Source organism: Bidens hawaiensis, unplaced genomic scaffold, assembly GCF_021521415.1.
Source record: "Bidens hawaiensis isolate Kalapana, Puna unplaced genomic scaffold, B.hawaiensis_p1.1 tig00017162_1, whole genome shotgun sequence".
NCBI classification, from domain to species: Eukaryota; Viridiplantae; Streptophyta; class Magnoliopsida; order Asterales; family Asteraceae; genus Bidens; species Bidens hawaiensis.
The window spans coordinates 116,439-134,571 of NW_027492597.1; the positions used below are offsets into that span (position 1 = coordinate 116,439).

Here is an 18,133-nt window from a genome sequence, read left to right on the forward strand (position 1 = left end):
AGACACAATGATAAGTGAGAAGACACAATGACGAAAAAAGACACAATGGTGTGCGAAAAGACACAATGACGAAAAAAGACACAATGATAAGCGAAAAGACACAGTGGTGTGCGAAAAGACACAATGGCGAAAAAAGACACAATGATAAGCGAAAAGACACAATGGTGTGAGAAAAGACACATTGATGTGCGAAAAGACACAATGACGAAAAAAGACACAATGATAAGCGAAAAGACACAATGGTGTGCGAAAAGACACAATGGCGAAAAAAGACACAATGATAAGCGAAAAGACACAATGGTGTGAGAAAAGACACATTGATGTGCGAAAAGACACAATGACGAAAAAAGACACAATGATAAGCGAAAAGACACAATGGTGTGCGAAAAGACACAATGACGAAAAAAGACACAATGATAAGCGAAAAGACACAATGGTGTACGAAAAGACACAATGACGAAAAAAGACAAAATGATAAGCGAAAAGACACAATGACGAAAAAAGACACAATGGTGCGAAAAGACACAATGACGTGATTTTTGTTTAAAATTTTATATAACAAAAATCATACTCATATTAAAGATAAAAAAACGCTTGTAATTATGATGATTTTTTTTTAAAAAAAATATCATACGAAAAAGTTATAAACGTTCTAAAATGATGGGGGTATTAACATGTGTCTTGCATGTGGAGAGAGAAAATGTGTACAATTACCTCTATACCCTTTTCCTTTTGGTCACCACTTGACACATATCAATTATTTATGGCTTCTCACACTTCTCATTTTTATTATCCTTTGTAGAATAACTTGACCCTAACTTTCTTTATACGAGGATAGAATATTAATGAAAATGAATTATATCCATTGTTAAATTTGTACATTTTTTAAAACATAGATCAAGCTTGAAATGGTAAAAAAAGAAAAACTTGATGATAATTTTTTTGATTAATATATTTTCCATTTCAGTTATTCCATCCTAAATATCAGTTACGCTCCTTGAGTTTTTTCCTCTTAATAATCGTAGAAACCAAAATGAGATCCATATTAATATTATCATTTCACCTATAACAATTATCACTTTTTATGTATATCCTCATATATTAAACCGCAGCAATTATTTGTGCCTCAAAAACTCACCCATATCACCGTCTTTCGGATCGTATACGACACCCTCATAATCTCAAATTTAATTTCTCGAGTAAGTTCTTCAAATCCTCGTGTGTTTCACGTTGATATTATAATCGTGCGTACGTACGTGCTATGTAACCGGTTAGATTAATTATTTATTTGTTTTTTAAGGATAGTACAGATTTACACATGTTTGTATAGATTTTCATCGTACGATTCACGTGTTATAGATCAACCTTTGCATGTTTAGGGTTTCGATTTTGATTCGGGTTTTGAGAAAATTATCAAAGGAATATTAATTACGTGTTCTTTTATTTTTTGAATTGTAAATTACACCCTTTTAATATGTCTAATTGTTTTTTTTAAGAAGAATTTAGTTTATAGGTGTTTCTGGTATTATAAATCTTTTCCAAAACTTGTAAGGTTCATACTTCATTGTCATGAGCTAACTCGATGAGTCGCGAAAAGATTTCAAGATTTGATGCCATGTGAGGACGATTGAAAATTCGAATATTTATTCTCTTTTTAGTTTATGCGAGCTGAGAAATTAAGAGGACTTGCTTGTTTTAAGCTCTATATACTCAACTTGAGATGTACTCATGAATGCTTCTTTAAGCTCTAGCTTGACTCGCTTTATTATTATTTGATTACTTAAAGAATTATAATGTCCATTTAATATAATGTATTATTTATTCTTTATTATAATAATTATATGTGATGATATTTATTTTCTAATTATATCATACGAGTAATATTATGTTTATATGTTAATATATTATTTGTATAAAAAATAACTATTTTAATATAAATAATTGACTCGTTTAAACTCATGAGTCTAATCAAGTTCGACCTATGAAACTTGGCCGTTCTTGTTTAGTTAATAACGAGTTGGTTGAAGCTTTTAACAAACCGATTTATAGTGACTTGCTAGTAGCTTTGCTCATTTACGCATCTATGTCTAATTAACGTATATGATAATAGAAATGCTTTCGTAAACGGATCAGATCAACTGGAATTTTTGTTTAAAACAGCATTTAATGATCAATTTATTCATTTGAACTCCATATATTTTCTACTTAAGGCTCTATATTTTGTCTGCATTCATACAGAAAAAATGTGTTTATATTTATGCGTTTAGTTTTTAAATAATGACTTTGTTTTTGTGTAAAAACAAGAGCTTGGTAGAATGAATCAACAAAACATATCGAAGACACCCGATCTCCTAGTGAAGCGTAAGCGCGGTCGTCCACGCAAAGACGAGAGCGCGCCAAGAAACGTAAAACAACACACTCAACCACCACTAGCCATGGCTGCACCACCACCGCCACCAGCAGCCACTATCTTTCCTGCTAACAACAACCTTACTAAGGTGGACCCCAACATGGTGGGGCAGGTGGTCACATGTGTAATAGATGGAGTCTTTGACAATGGCTACCTCCTCTCGGCCCTAGTGGGCCCCACCAACTCAATCCTCCGTGGCATTGTGTTTCAACACGGGCATGTTGTTCCTGTTACTCAAGTGAATGACGTGGCACCACATGTTGAGATGCGCACCCGAGGTGAATTTACCATTCCGCCCTCAAACCCGGTACAGATTTCTACTCCTGAGTTGGTTTGTGCAAAGCAGCCCGAGCAGCCCGTGACAATGGAAAATTACCAAAATACCCCTGCAATGGTGACAGGTGGAAGTAGCATGTCTCTACCTCAAGAAAGTTTAAGGTTGATTGATCAAGATGATGTTATGCAAGTTTTTGAGGTTTCTAAAGTGGTTGACGAACCGCAAGAGGCTAAAAACGAGCATGTGGGATCCGATCCAGCGGCTGCGAATAATCTACTTGAAAGAGAGAACATTATACGTAAGGATGTTGACCTTGAACCGGTGGTCAACGAGCAGCCTGCAAAAGAGCCCGAGGTTATACCTCCCGTAGACACCATTGTGGAAAGTCAACCATCAATGCAAGAAAGTCAAGAACAAACAGGTATGTAACATATGAATATTAAAAGTGATTGTTATTATTATTGTTATTGTTGTTGCAAAGCAGTTATAAATTTAATTTTGCAGGTGAAATGGGAGGCATTGGTGCTAATCAAGACCAGAATCGAGAAATAGGTGCCGATCTTTCCCTGAGCAATTTCCCTGAAATTTGAACGAACGGGCCGCATCAAGAACTGTCATTTTTTATATTTGTTTTGATAAGATTTTGTTAAGTACTTTTGATGTTCTTACATTGGGTTTATGAGTATGGATATTGCTAGTTTTGGTGTTTAAAAGAGTTTCTTGTATGTGCTCTGGTTTTTTGCCAGATTTTCTTGACAATGAACTGCTGTTTACTTTGTTTCGCTTGGTACAAAATATGCGAGTTAGTTAGATTAAAAGTTGGTAGACCGATTTTTTTTAATTTGCCATCCGTAAATTTAAGTGTTGTGGTTAACTATGTTTTTAATTTGCTTTATTAATTACTTTGATTTTATTATAGTATTTATTAACAAGATAGGTTTTTTTTTATTTGAACAGCTACTAGTAAATCACCTATTCCTGTCCCTCAACTACTAATCTACTAACAAATCACCTAATACCTGACCCTCGACCTCTTAGATAGAGGTGAGTCACAACATAGTTATTATAGTTAACTTTAAGAATTTAAACAATAAAACAAAATCATATCTAGTCTTTCAAACATTTCAATGAATTCAACCACAAAACCTCCAGAATAGCTTTATGTAAAAAAAAAATTGATCATCTTTATAATCAATCATATTGTCTTGTAGTCATGTATAAAGCATTAACTATCTACATAAAGTAAAAAATATAGTTAAAGAAGCCTTTGAAAGTCAGCCCAAGTGATCCGAACTTACGACGCTCTTGAACTGAAACTCTGTAACACCATCGTCGCAATAGGCAATGCATCAAATCTGCAAATGTACGAGTTCGCCTTTCCTCGCCCCAAGCAGTTCACAAACAACATAACCGAAATTTCAGAAGCTTCTATTGGGCCCACCAAGGAGGCCCAGCCTCATAGAAATGGTCACCATCATCCCATGAAATCTGACAAGCTTGCAGAGCAATAGCCAACCTTGGTTCTTTCCCATGTTGTGCAGCCCATTCTTCAGTGGCCCGTTCTCTATCTGCCTCACTTTCAAACTGCTTACTGTACTTCCCAAACGGGTTCAGCCCTGGACGAGCTAACTCCGCCATTACAGCTGGCATATACATCGAATCACCTACTAATGGCGCACCACACGCTGCCAGTTGAGCCCGAATCTGTGACCGTCCAAAGTTTGTAGTAAAAATAAATAAAAAAGAAAGGCCGAATGACGCAGCATATTTCATAAGGAAACTAGAGGTGTAAACGAGCTCGAGCTCATTTTGGGCTCTATGTCTAAAGTTCGAGGTCAGCTTGATAAAAGATTTTCGATCTATAGCTCGGCCCATTTATTATAAATTACATATTTAATTATTTTAATTATAAACACATATTTTTTCATATGTAACAAATAATATATTATTTGTGCTTGAGTTAAGTGTCATTTTAGTACCTGTGGTTTGTCTAACTACGCAACTTTAGTACACATTTTTTATTTTGTGCAAATGGCTACCTTAGTTTCAAAAAACTTGCACTTTTAGTACTTTTTTTAACCCCGTCAATTTTCATCCGTTAAGTCCAGGGTATTTGTGTGATTTCATTATTTAAATAAGGGGTATTTGAGTAATTTCATTATTATACTTTTGTTTTTGTTTTTCTTTTTCTTTTCTCCTTTTCTCTAACCCCTTTCCCCAAATTCATTCTCTTTAAAACCCTAATAACCCTAATTCCTACAAGTAAAAGAGACCGTAAATTCAAAAACTAATATAAAAGGAGAGAAAATTAATCAAACCAGTGATTCACCTGAATACCTTCGCCGTCTTCGTAAATTTTCATCCGTTTTCTTTTCCGGTGACTGGACATTCATCAGATTCCTTTTGCGGTGGATCGTCTCCGTCGTCGCTAGCGGCTACATATCTCCGATTGCACATTTTTTAGTGTGATTCTTTAGTGGAGAACATGGGTTGGGTTGTGAACTGGTGATTCACCTGTATACCATTTCCATGGGTTGGGTCCTCAAACTAATCAAGCGTCCATGAAAACGCGCCGGCGAGTGCGACGGCGTTGGCTCTCCGCAACGGCTCGTACTACGCCTCGAGATTTAATTGTTACATCATAAATGCATACATGAACGTTGACGGAATCTCGTTAAAGTATGGAGTTACTATTGTCGACGGAATGCATACAATAACGGAATCTCGTCGACGGAATCCAGTTAGGTTTTGTCGACGGAATCTCGCCGGAGGATACAATAGTAAAGTAACTTGCTTCATAGAATGTCGAAGCTCGTCCATCAATTTCTCGGCGTACGATACAATCTCGTATTTTATCGAACTCATCGGAATCTCGTTAACTATCGCGAGTAATTGATGAAGAGCACGTGCGATGCACGTGTCACCTTGGTAATCTACCATCTCCGGCGTTACCGTAACAACCAGAACTGAAATAAGAATCGGAATCGAAAGCAGAAGAGATGAGGCTGAGGAAGAACATGAAGGTTGTGATGATGTAATGCACGTCTTGATTATTATTTTGGTTCAATAATATAAAAAGGGAGAGAAAAATAAAAGAATAAATCAATTAATAAAAAAATTATGCAAATACCCCAGACTTAACGGATGAAAATTAACGGAGTTAAAAAAAAGTACTAAAAATGCAAGTTTTTTGAAACTAAGGTAGCCATTTGCACAAAATTCAAAATTGGTACTAAAGTTGCGTAGTTGAGCAAACCACAGGTACTAAAATGGCACTTAACTCTTTGTGCTTTTATCATAACTTTATGTATAATACTATTTATTATGTAATTTTATATAATCATATAAATATAACTCATCATATTCATATAAATAATATCTCGTTTAGGCTTGCAACCCTAGTCAAGCTCAGTATGTGACGCTCGAGCTCACGCCCGTTATTAATATAATATTCATTCTATGTAAGTATATATGTCATATAAAATAATATTTATCTTATTAATATATATAATATCTCGTTTAGGCTCGCAAGCCTAGTCAAGCTTGGAATGTGAAGTTTGGGCTCAAGCTCGTTTATTAAATGAGCACTATAACAGGCTCGGGCTCAAGCTCCTATATCAAACGAGCTCTAATTTAAGCCTGGACACTCGTTCAAGCTCGGCTAGTTTCGAGCTTTTAGCGATACGTTCTCAGTGGCCCAAGAGCAGCTCAGCTCGTTTATATCCCTATAGAAAACTTTCTATGACTAAATAATAAAAAGTATTAGCATAAAACAAGGCCAAAAGAAGGCCCTAAAATGTATCATTACCTGGTGCGTACGACCAGTCAACAGGTTGACTTTACACTCGTACGCAAACTCCTTATGAGGCCAATTAATATCCTCAATTCCATATTTCTCTTCAAGTAAAGCATTTGCATTCTAGAACCTCAAGTTGACACAAATTCCATCCCTTAATGAACTCTGCACAAGTCAACACAGGTCAGTATTCAAACATCTTCTTTTAAACAAATACTATTAACTTTTTTTTATAAAAGTACCTTCAGATGTTACTTTAGGTGACTTTCTAAATGGCCGCATATAATGTGTCATGACTCCACATGGCACGTGACCAGCAGCAAGTGCAAGATAAAGCTTCTTCACTTGTTTACCCTAATAATAAACAGTCACTTAAACGCATTTATAAAAAGTAGAAGCAAAAGTATAAACGCACAGCTACTAATAAACCCGTACCCTGATTTTTCTATGAAAAACTGAACAGTAATCTTTAGTTCTTGCTAACACAACACTACAAAACAAATGTCATAAAGTTTAGTCGTTAATAAATTATTAGTAGTAAACACTAACAAATAGACTGATTAAATTTTTACCAGCCTTCTGTGCAATTATCAATCTGATGAGTTGTCCTTAACGGAGTGGTTAATTCCAAAGCACGTGTGGCAAAAGTTACACATGTTTCTTCAATGTTGTCGGTAGTTCCACCTACCTAAGAAAAAGAGAAGTGACACAATAAAGAAACAGAAACCAGCTTTGACCCGAAACCCGTAACTGGACACACCCGTTTTGTTAGGCTTATCATAAGTCTATTAAGTCATAAGATAAGTATGTGCATGGGTCGGTTTGGGTTGGTTTTGGACTCAAACCGAACCTGAAACCCACTTTGACCCAACCTGTTTTGACCCGTAACCCAAGCCGCCCATTTTGTTAGGCTTATCATAAAATAAGCCTGTGCATGGGTCGGTTGGAAGCTTAAAACGAACTAAAAACCAAAAATTTGGTGTTTTGGCTTTTGAAAACCCTTTGGTTCCAGTACTTCCATTTGGGCTTGAAAATTTTGGGTAAAAAAAATGGCCCAGAATTTGACCTTGAAACTGTGTCTGATTTTTTTGTTGATGAATTGATTAGTAAACACTTGAGCCTAAAAGTTTTTGGCTACACCATTTTTAATCTTTTATAATTTACTTAACATTTAAAGTTACAAATTATAATCCATGAATTCAATAACAAGGGTCGTTTTTTTGGATTTTTCGGTTCGGTTTGGGTTTTTTGGTTCTCGATACATGCAAAACCGAAACCGAACCGTGAATTCGCATTCTGAAATAAACATAAAAACCAAAACTGTCGTTTTGAGTTGGGTTCAGGTATTTTAGTTACAAGTCAGTTATTTAGGTTTCATGCATACTCCTGAATAACATCAAAGGGGGAAAATGATTCACATACCGATGTGCCGGCTGGCTTGTTGAGAACCACGTAGGACTCCGTCACAGCAATTATTCTTGATTTACAGTCAATTACATAGCATCTGGTGAACAATTAATACATTAATTAAACTTAAAAACAATCAGTAAACACATGCATTACTTGTTTGTACCTTGGAAATCGTTTTGGACGAACATGTACCCTCACATGCGCCCCTGCTTCAACCAACTGATCGGGTTCAGTAACCCTGAATGTGTTCTGTGCCTCTCTTACAGTTTTCCCTTTGATTGAAGCTCGCTTTCGTAGAACTGATGGTTTAGTAAATTCTTTGTACAGTTTGATCTCGTCTGACGTGGCGGTTACAGGTGGCTTCGGGCATACGAGGGCATAGTGCACTGCTCCAAATTGAATAAGATCTGTAACATACCTTCAAATTTCAACCATGTTAATCGTATAAACGAACGGTTCATGAACATAAATGCACACAAACGAACGAACATACTTGAACATAGATGAACAAACGTAACCAAGTAAACACCAAATAAATTAAACATGAACATTAATCTGTCGGGCCTAAAAAAATTCAACTAAATATATAAACAGACTTAAACACGGGTAAACCAACGAACACAGATGAAGTCAAACGATCGAACACCAACAAGCTTAAATGAAAGAATAAGACATGTGTTCATATTTATTCGTTTAACTAAATGAACAAAACAAGTTTATTAAATAAACGAACATAACTTCCTGCCGAACAATTCACAAACTGTTCACTAACCACTTGATTCATTTAGAGGCCTAATCTTATGATAATTGGTTTCAACATAAACATTAGAACATTCATTGAGTGAGTAAAATCTACATAATTCTTTGTCTGCCAAATATGTATACACTATAATAAATAATGACAATGTTAATAAAACAGGTAAAGGAGCATATAAACTCACAAAGGTGGAAGATCCAAAGCTTTAGCAATGAAGTCAAGAATGGTGCCTTCTTCTTTAACAACTAAGTGTTCAATGTTCCTTGGTAGAGTATTTTCGGATGGGCACGGAAGCAAGCGACCATATTCCTCATGGCTAAAAAAACATGTATCAGTTACCAAAATTTCTTGTTAGGGTGTGTACGAACTACGAAACCGAAATAACCAAAATGTAACCAAATAAAAAAAAACAATTTTTCGATTCAATTTCGGTTTTGTTGTCTAAAAAAAAATAAAATAAACCGAACCGAAAAACCAATATTAAGTAATTTACAAGAAAATAATAATCTGTGTAGCACAACAATTATAGTTTCGAATGGATGATAATCAATTACTCATTGACTAATAAATGAATTAAAGAAAAGTAGTCCCACCATAAAATTTGAGGCTCAAATTCATATAATTGTTTTGAGTTTGAGACATCCAAAAACCAAGTATATATATATGGATTGGTTATATTAATATTATCTTATTGAAGGGGATAAGGGAGTACCGTACGGAAATGGGTGTGGAAATAATAAGTTGAGAAGCGGCTATGGTACTGTAGCGGTGGCGGTTGGTGGTGGTGGTGGTGGCGCCTTCAAAAGTTCGTCGTATTGCGACCAACTTCCGAAAACTGGGAAGCCTTAACAGTGATGATGAAGCAGCCATCTTCACGACGGAGGGAGTAGAGTACTGTATATACAGGATGTCAGGATTATTATTCGGGTGTATATATGTATATCTCCTTATTTGTCACCCGGGACTGATAATAATGCTCGGTTTTTACAAACGTTTGGGTTTTACCGAAACTTTTTTTTTAGCGGAATTCGCGTTGACTCATTGCCACATCACCCAAGACCGAGTGGAGTGTGTTGGGATTATTCCGGATGAATATTATATGAGGTCCGAGACTAGACCAAAAATTTTGTTACAACTTTGGATAACATGACAAAATAAATGTTTTAAAGCCTACAGAAATCGAGCCGTCAATATCACAACCGATTACATACACAGACCCATACTAATGTGATAGTGGCTCATAGTCAACGCACAAGGACACATATTGCAAGCCGGTGTAAAAAGGGGTTGAAGTGGGTAGGATTTTGTATATAGGGGTTAAAGTACGAAACTGTCCCTTCAATTGACGAATTTTTAAACGGAAAGATGCCGAAGAGACGCAATGTGATACCGCATGACAACCACAACGACGCAAACAGTTCATTTCTAAAAACACCTTGGCACAAGTGGTTCCCACCTCAAAACTACAAGAATGCAAACTACAATTTTATCTAGATTCTACTTTGGATGCCAAACACAAAAAGTTAGGAAACCATCATTACGAGGTTGTAGTAGATGAAAGGCCAAATCAAATAAAGAAAACCGCACGTTCATCTTGAAAAATGTCATATCCCTCCTTATTTAATAATATACAAAAAAGATATATGTAAATAATAAATAGAGTTAAGTGCCATTTTCATACCTATGTTTTATTTAATTACGCTATTTTAGTATCGTTTTCGAATTTCTTGCAAATGGCTGCTTCAGCTTTTTAAAACTTACGATTTTAGTACTTTTTTCCAACCCCGTTTATTTTTCCCGTTAAGTCAAGGGCATTTTAGTATTTTATTTATTCTTTTCCTTGTTTTAAACACCTTAACCTCCTTGTATCCATAAAACAAAGTCACCATCTCTCCTCTTTCTATCATCCCCAATAATAATTCTCCATATACAATAATAACATTAAACCATGAGCGTCCACCAATCCAATCTAACTCACTCCTTCATTATCCATGAATATCAAAGACAACTTATTCTTCATTTACGCACTCTTAATCTTCAACGTTTCCTATATTTCCACCACCGATTCTGGATGATACCTCAGATCCAACACAACTTTTAAACCAACTGAATCGAACACATCTCTCAATTAGGTAACTCGATGAGTTAGTCATGAACCTAACCGAATTGGTAAGCTCGATTATTATTATTATTGGGTTTTTGAGTGAAGTTTGGTAATTTTGCCTTTTCCGGTTATGAGGGTGACGGAGCGGCGATGGAGGTGGGTGAAGATGGTGGATGTAAGCGGTTGGTGCGGAGAGCAAGATTTGGGTGCGGCAGTGGCTAGGTGCTTATTCCGGCGAACAGAAGATAGGTGCGGCGGTGGTTAGGTGCATTTTTCCGGTGAGCATAAGGTTGCGTCTGTGATGGTTGGGTGCGTTTTTCCCGGCGAGCATGAGGTGGCGAGGATCAACAGAGGAGAAAGGCTTGATTGGGGATTTAGGGTTTGGATTGTTGATGTTCTCACTTGGGGTTTAAAAATAAATAAAAGAATAAAGAAAATAATAAAATTACCAAAATACCCTTGACTTAACGGAGAAAAATAGACGGTGTTAGAAAAAATACTAAAATCGCAAGTTTTAGAAGGTTGAAGTAGCCATTGCAATAAATTCAAAAACGGTATTAAAGTTGCGTAATTGAACAAACCACATGTATGAAAATGACACTTAACTCTATTAAATATTATGAGAACATCTCGAACAAAATAAATTTAGGCACCAAGACTCATTAAACCGTATAAAAAAATAGACCTTAAAACTTTGAAACGTGCATATGCATTATGTCTTGCTAACTCGCATGTTGCAGTACGTTAAAACGTGATATAACAAAATTTAAAACGAAACATAATACACTGTCATAGAAAACAATAATCAAATTGTAATGGTGAAGAACCCACTCACCCACCTAAACTTTAACAGTTAACATACTTAAAAACTATAACTTTCTTAATAATAGAATTTATCATGTAATATTGAACTAAAACATTGTGGGTTCTAAATTAATGAGTAAAATATGAGAGAAAAAAAAGATATTAGGCGCCAAAAAAAAGTTAATACCGAACTCTTTTTAGATATTAGCTATTTTAATTTAAATTTTTATAAAAATTCTAAAGGCATGTTGTTATTTTTTTAATCCAACTGGCCATTTGATATTCATATTCTATACAAAATGATCCAATTACAATAGAATTGTGAGTAAGTGACCAATAAGCTGCACTGTTATCCCATTTTGAATGACAAAATCGATCCTACTGAAAACAAACTTATAGTTCTTTGGCATAAAAACCGAACCTGTTGTTATTGATTTCTTTTGAAGGGAGGTAATGTATCAAGCCGTTCGTAAGCACCAACTTGATCTTCTTCATCAGAGACTCCTAATAAGGGGACTCTAGCGCGTTTGTTTCATAAAATTTATGGGAATTCAAAGGAACTGGAATTAAAATCCCATGATATGGCGTGTTCGTTTCGTTGGAATTTGAATCTTAATTCCATTTTGATGTGTTCTGTTCAAAGAATTGGAATTCAATTCATTCAAATTCTTTAAATAAAGGGATTCCAAATCCTTCCAAAATGTACGGAATTCAACTAAATTCATTGAAATTTTTTCTTGAATATTTTTTGATGGGTGTTTTATCTTAATATAAAACCCAAAAAAATTCAAAAATAAATAATAATAAATTTATAACGCAAAATATATATAAAAACAAAAAATTTAAATAAATTAAAATGTTTCCGTTGTTATCCTAGCTAAAAAAGCGATTTCAATTCATTTGTGGTGATAGATTACAATTTATTTGTGAAACGAATACATCAAGAAAGAAATTGAATTTCAATTCCTTCGAATTCCAGTTCCTTCCTAATCCTATTGGAATGTTCATATTCCATATTCAATTCTTTCCGATTTCAAATCCTCTGCAAATTCCAATTCAATTTCATTATGTGAAACAAATGTGTCCTAGAAGAATTCCTATGAATCAGAAAATAACTATTTTGTTTTATTGTTATAAACCACGTTTAGTGTATGTTTTTTCTTGATTTCCGTATATCTTTAAGTTTTGTTATCTGTTAAATATCACAAGATAAGAAACTTTCTAAAAATAGGTATAAACTTTTTTTTAGTTAAATCAGTATAAAAGAATTAAAAATATGTAAAGAGGATCAGCCTACTAGATATTTTATTTTTAAGGGGATTGTGAAATACTAATATGTAGCAGGACCTGACTACTTGATTAGTTTTTTGATGAAATAACATCTTTTCAAGTCTAGTTTGCATATATATTTTGAGGGTGGGCATTAACTTCCACCTTAATTTTCAAATTCAGGTATATCGGTCCTTGGTGTGATTGTGACAATATATAACACTTTTAGTAACTAACATTCAACAAACCTCTATTCGTGTCACATGCTCCTTCATTTAAATTATTATGATCTTTTCCTCAAACCTTTATTATATAAGTACCAACATTATTGTCACAAGAAATTAATTTAATCCATCGATCTATGATCTCTATATACCTGTCTTCAATGGCAGCTCAAATTACTTTGTCAGCAATTACTTCATTTACTCACAAAACTATTCCACAGCTCTTAAAACCTGGCCATTTTCATACAACTTTAGCACATGATCATACACATACGTGGACCGTTACTCCCTCAGATCGACTCAAATGGTGTTCTAAGCCTAATGAATCCCTACGCAAGTGCATGAGCATACTACCTCTGCAGGTACGTACTTATAATGTCGTTTTTGTTGATTTCACGAAAATCTGTAATGATTTGCATACCAAAGAATGCATCTCCTTGGCATTTTTTGACTGGAAAATTCCCAAAATGTCCTGTTAATGAGGAGAGATTCCATTTTTGTCTCCATAAATAAAAGTTTTCAGAAATATCCCTTATAAACACGTCTTTGACGACATGTTTGGTCTCAACGCTTCTTTCACGACCTGTTTGGCCGTCAAACGAGTCTTTCACGGCCTGTTAGCCTTCAACGTGTCTTTCACGACCTGATTGGCCTCTTAATTGTTTTTTTGTTTTTTATATTACATGATTATAATTAATTTTACTCGTATTTGTTTTATATGCACCAGCTTTTCCATTCATATTTTTTCAGTTTTCTGTTTTTATGTTTTAAAAATAAAACTCTTTGCAAATCTTCATTGCAGTGCATGCCCGAAGACACTGTTGTGAAGCACACAAAATTGGTAGAAAGTGTTCGGGAATTGATCAGCAATGATACTAATGATGTCAAATTCGATGATCTATTAACGGTCGATGTTCTTGAACGGCTAGGACTTGATTATCTCTACGAAGATGAGATCAATCAAATTCTTGAAAGGTGTTACCTTCAACTGATCAACAAAGATTTCCTTCAACATGGAAATCTCTATGAGGTCTCCCTATGTTTTCGAATCTTAAGGCAGAAAGGTTTTCGTGTGTCCGCAGGTTTCTAAGAACTCTTACTCCCAACATTTTTGTTTTTACCATCTTCCATTTATGAGTCACGTACTAATATAAGTTTTTCATTGTCACAGATATTTTTGAGCAAGGGAAAGAATGATAAGTTTGTGGATAATCTTAAATATGACATTAGAGGTTTGATGGAACTATATGAAGCTTCACATTTATGTATAGAGGAAGAAGACATACTCGACGAAGCTGCAACATTTAGCAGCCACATGCTGCAAAAAGCACTCAATTTTCTCGATGACAAAGAAGCCAAAATGGTTAGATATACACTTGAAAATCCAAACCGAAGAAACTTCACGAGCTTCAGTTTACATAACCCCCCCCCCCCCCCCAAAGAATCTGACGCCAAAATCTTGAAAGAATTAGCAGTGGTGGAAAGTAGGATGGTTAAGTCCATTCGCAGGACAGAAATAAATGAAATCTTAAGGTGCAATTCACAAGAAACTGGTAAAAAAAGTATCACTGAAGACAAATTACTGAGTGATCTCTGACGAAAGCAATTACATAAATATTTTTAGATTAAAGCAGGTCGTCAGTGATCACTCAGTAAATTCCATGATTAGCGTATTGCAAATGAGATTACTCGTAATAAAACTGCGAAGGGAAAACTACAAAAATGTCTCATTTTTAGAGAGAGATTCCAAATATGTTTCTCCAAAATTCAAATTCTCACTCTCTCCCTTTACTAACTCATCTTCGGCTCTACGTTAGAAAATTGAGACGACATGTTTTCTTAACTAGCCGTCTCCCCTCCATATTAGCTCATAACCCGTAGCCTCCCTGCCATGTTAGCTCAAAACACATCGTCTCCCCTCCATGTTAGCTCAAAACTCGTCGCCTCCCCACTCTGTTAGCTAAATAAAAATTCTACCTTATCTTTACTAAAAACATGGATCCAAAACTTAATTAAAAAATATTTAAATATTTTAAATTTTATTGGTTTTTAAGTTCTTGTATATTGGATTTTGGATACTAATATGATTTAGAAAACTCATGCATACCTTCAAATTATATTATGTGTGTCTTGCTTAGATATATTTTTTTAAATAACAAGATTTATTAGATTTAATTTTTTAGTTAACACAGTGGGGAGGCGACGAGTTTTGACCTAACATGGAGGGGAGACAATGGGTTTTGAGCTAGCATGGTGGGGAGGCGACGTGTTATGAGCTAATATGGAGGCGAGACGGCGAGTTAAGAAACATGTCGTCTCGATTTTCTAACATAGATCCGAAGACGAGTTAGTAAAAAGACAACGGACGAATTTGAATTTTAGAGGAACATATTTAAAATCTCTCTTTAAGAATAAAAATGAGACATTTTTGGAATTTTAGTAACTACTTTTATGGACAGATATTGGCTGATGGTGATGCTCCTTTCGATATTCTTTTAGCATGGCTTTGAAATAATAATAAAATATTCCCCTTGTGACAAGTGACAAGTCATCTTGGTCACCGTCGATGTTCTACTCATAGATTGATATTTGTTGGCGGGCTATCTTTAGTAGATCCAGGCACCCCAGCCACTCGAATAAGCTAGAAACACCTTCACACCATTAATACAGGCGGGGCCTGTTCACAGCTTTTGGGGTGCAAACGTTTTGACAAAACATGGCATGCGGGCGGAAGATCATGTTTTATTTGCTTATTTTTATTGCATGGACCAATCAAACACCAAAATCTCATATTTATTTTATAAAAATTAACTAAAAAATAAAACATAAAGTTATGTAGGTAAACATGTATATTTATGTCTGTATGTGTGTATGTATATGTGCATGGTACACAACTGCACACGTATATTTACATACTCTTGTTTTTCTATTGTAGGTGGTGGGAGGACCTAGGGTTGGGGCAAGAGTTAAATCTTGCAAGGAACCAACCTCTAAAGTGGTATATTGTGCCTATGGTTTCCTTATCAAATCCGACCTTGTCGCAGCAGAGAATCGATCTTACAAAAACCGTCTCTCTCATTTATATCATAGATGATATTTTTGATATCTATGGAAGCCTTAATGAACTTACTCTACTTACAGAAGCGGTCAACATGTACACAACAAACCATAACATCATTTCTAATTTTTTTATGTTTTACTTTTTAATATTTTCGATCATTAATACACACAAATATATATATAGAAACATGATCAAATACATTTTATTCTTAACATGAAAACAGTGAGAACCAATTTGTTGTTATGATTAGGTTTATTTTTATAGGTGTTTGCTGCTATTTTTTTGTTAGTATTTGCTAATTTTCGATTATGAGACGTTATAAGTATTTGCTTATTTATATTTTTTTGTTATTATTAGATGTTTTCTTTTGCTGTTATAAGTATTTGCTGGTATATGCTGTTATTATTTAGGTCTTGATTTTGATTCTTTTGTTGTAGTTTTTAGGTTCTTTTTTTGTTATTATAAGTCATTGTTTATGTAGATTGGCATTGTAGTTGGTATTGTTTCTTACGTTCACATTTTTAAATAAATTGGCATTATTTCCTACATACTCATGTTAAGATCAAAATGTACGTGAACCTTCCCCTATATATATATATATATATTTGCAGGTGGGATATTGGCCCTGTAAAGCAGCTTCCATACTATGATAAGTCATGCTTCAAAGCTTTATATGACACTACAAATGAGATTGCGCGCAGAGTTTATGACAAACATGGATTTAACCCCATAAAATCCTTACGAAAGTCGGTATGATATATACTGTTCATTGTGATATTAGATTTTAAGTAAATAATAAACAAGCACAAAGATAAACTCATTACGGATTTTAACCCACACCGGCCACTTTTGTGGGACGAACACCATACCACTTGCAAGTAATATTTTTATTATCCAATATATTATTACCTCTACACTTTCCAAAACAATTTTGCAGTGGGTGACATTGTTTGATGCCTTTTTGGTGGAAGCAAAATGGTTTGCATCTGGGCATATTCCAAAGCCGGAAGAATACTTGAAGAATGGGATGATCAGTTCGGGTGTACAAGTTTTCCTAGTTCACATGTTTTACCTCCTTGGTGATGGCGCCACCAAAGAAAAAGGGAACCTTATTGACAATGATCATGGCATTGTATCATCGGTTTCAAAAATTCTCCGTCTTACAGATGATTTGAAATCTGAACAGGTTAAAATGTTTACTCAAATTTTATGTTGACAATGTATTAGATCCTTTACGAATTGCGCTAAACATACCTTGTCCCTCCATTTTGATATGTTGCACTTCCCTTTCAACTTTTTACATCACTAATATTTACCCATATCCATACTAAAAGGGGCAAAACTTTTTGATTTTGTGTTTTCAAGAAGGGGTATGTTGAAAATCTAAATGGGTACGTTTAGCTAACCCCTTTACTAATTTGTGATATGTAACTGACTCGATATATGATCTTTCTAACAGGAAGAGAATCAAGACGACCATGATGGATCATATGTCAAGTGTCTCCTCATGGAACATGAGTATAGTACTATTAAAATTGCCCGGGAGCACGTCAGGAAGATGATTTCAGACACATGGAAGCGTTAAAACAAACAATGCCTCTCCCCTAACCCTTTTTCGGGAAATTTCTTGAAAGGCTCTATAAACTTTGCACGGCTGATTCCATCAATGTATGGTTACAAACACAACAATTCATTTGATCTGATAGAAGGCTATATCAAGTCTATCATGTGAGAGTCTGAGACAGTTTTATATACTAACTATTTTAGTTAATACAATGAAGTGGACATGTTATATATCTTGTACAATACAAAGCTTGTGTATGGGTAGAACTAAAAAGACTTAATTTTAAGATTTTTCACATTCTCCTAGTTTTCTTATGAACAAACTTGAGAGAATAAGAACAAAAAAAAAGGTAGAGTAAATATTGAAGATTCCGTTTTAAAAAGAAGCATGGTCGCCAAAACTTCAGATCGCGTTGCATCTTCGTTATAATATACTTGCCGAATCTACTAGTAATCAA

At 34.8% G+C, this 18,133-nt stretch overlaps 2 pseudogenes across 2 annotated transcripts; one reads left to right on the top strand and one right to left on the bottom strand.

Moving 5' to 3' along the window:
- Positions 1–3,853: 3,853 nt before the first annotated feature.
- On the bottom strand, positions 3,854–9,520 carry LOC143553249 (RNA pseudouridine synthase 6, chloroplastic-like; annotated as a pseudogene). The gene is made up of 9 exons (XR_013138800.1): positions 9,363–9,520; positions 8,835–8,966; positions 8,057–8,311; positions 7,906–7,987; positions 7,056–7,171; positions 6,919–6,973; positions 6,726–6,837; positions 6,496–6,648; positions 3,854–4,391 (listed from the first exon to the last, which is right to left on the bottom strand). The product of XR_013138800.1 is annotated as an RNA pseudouridine synthase 6, chloroplastic-like (transcript).
- A 3,692-nt stretch (positions 9,521–13,212) lies between these two features.
- On the top strand, positions 13,213–17,844 carry LOC143553250 ((3S,6E)-nerolidol synthase 1-like; annotated as a pseudogene). Its single transcript, XR_013138801.1, has 7 exons — positions 13,213–13,413; positions 13,854–14,164; positions 14,234–14,584; positions 15,987–16,205; positions 16,724–16,862; positions 17,050–17,298; positions 17,572–17,844. The product of XR_013138801.1 is annotated as a (3S,6E)-nerolidol synthase 1-like (transcript).
- The last annotated feature ends 289 nt before the right edge of the window (positions 17,845–18,133 follow it).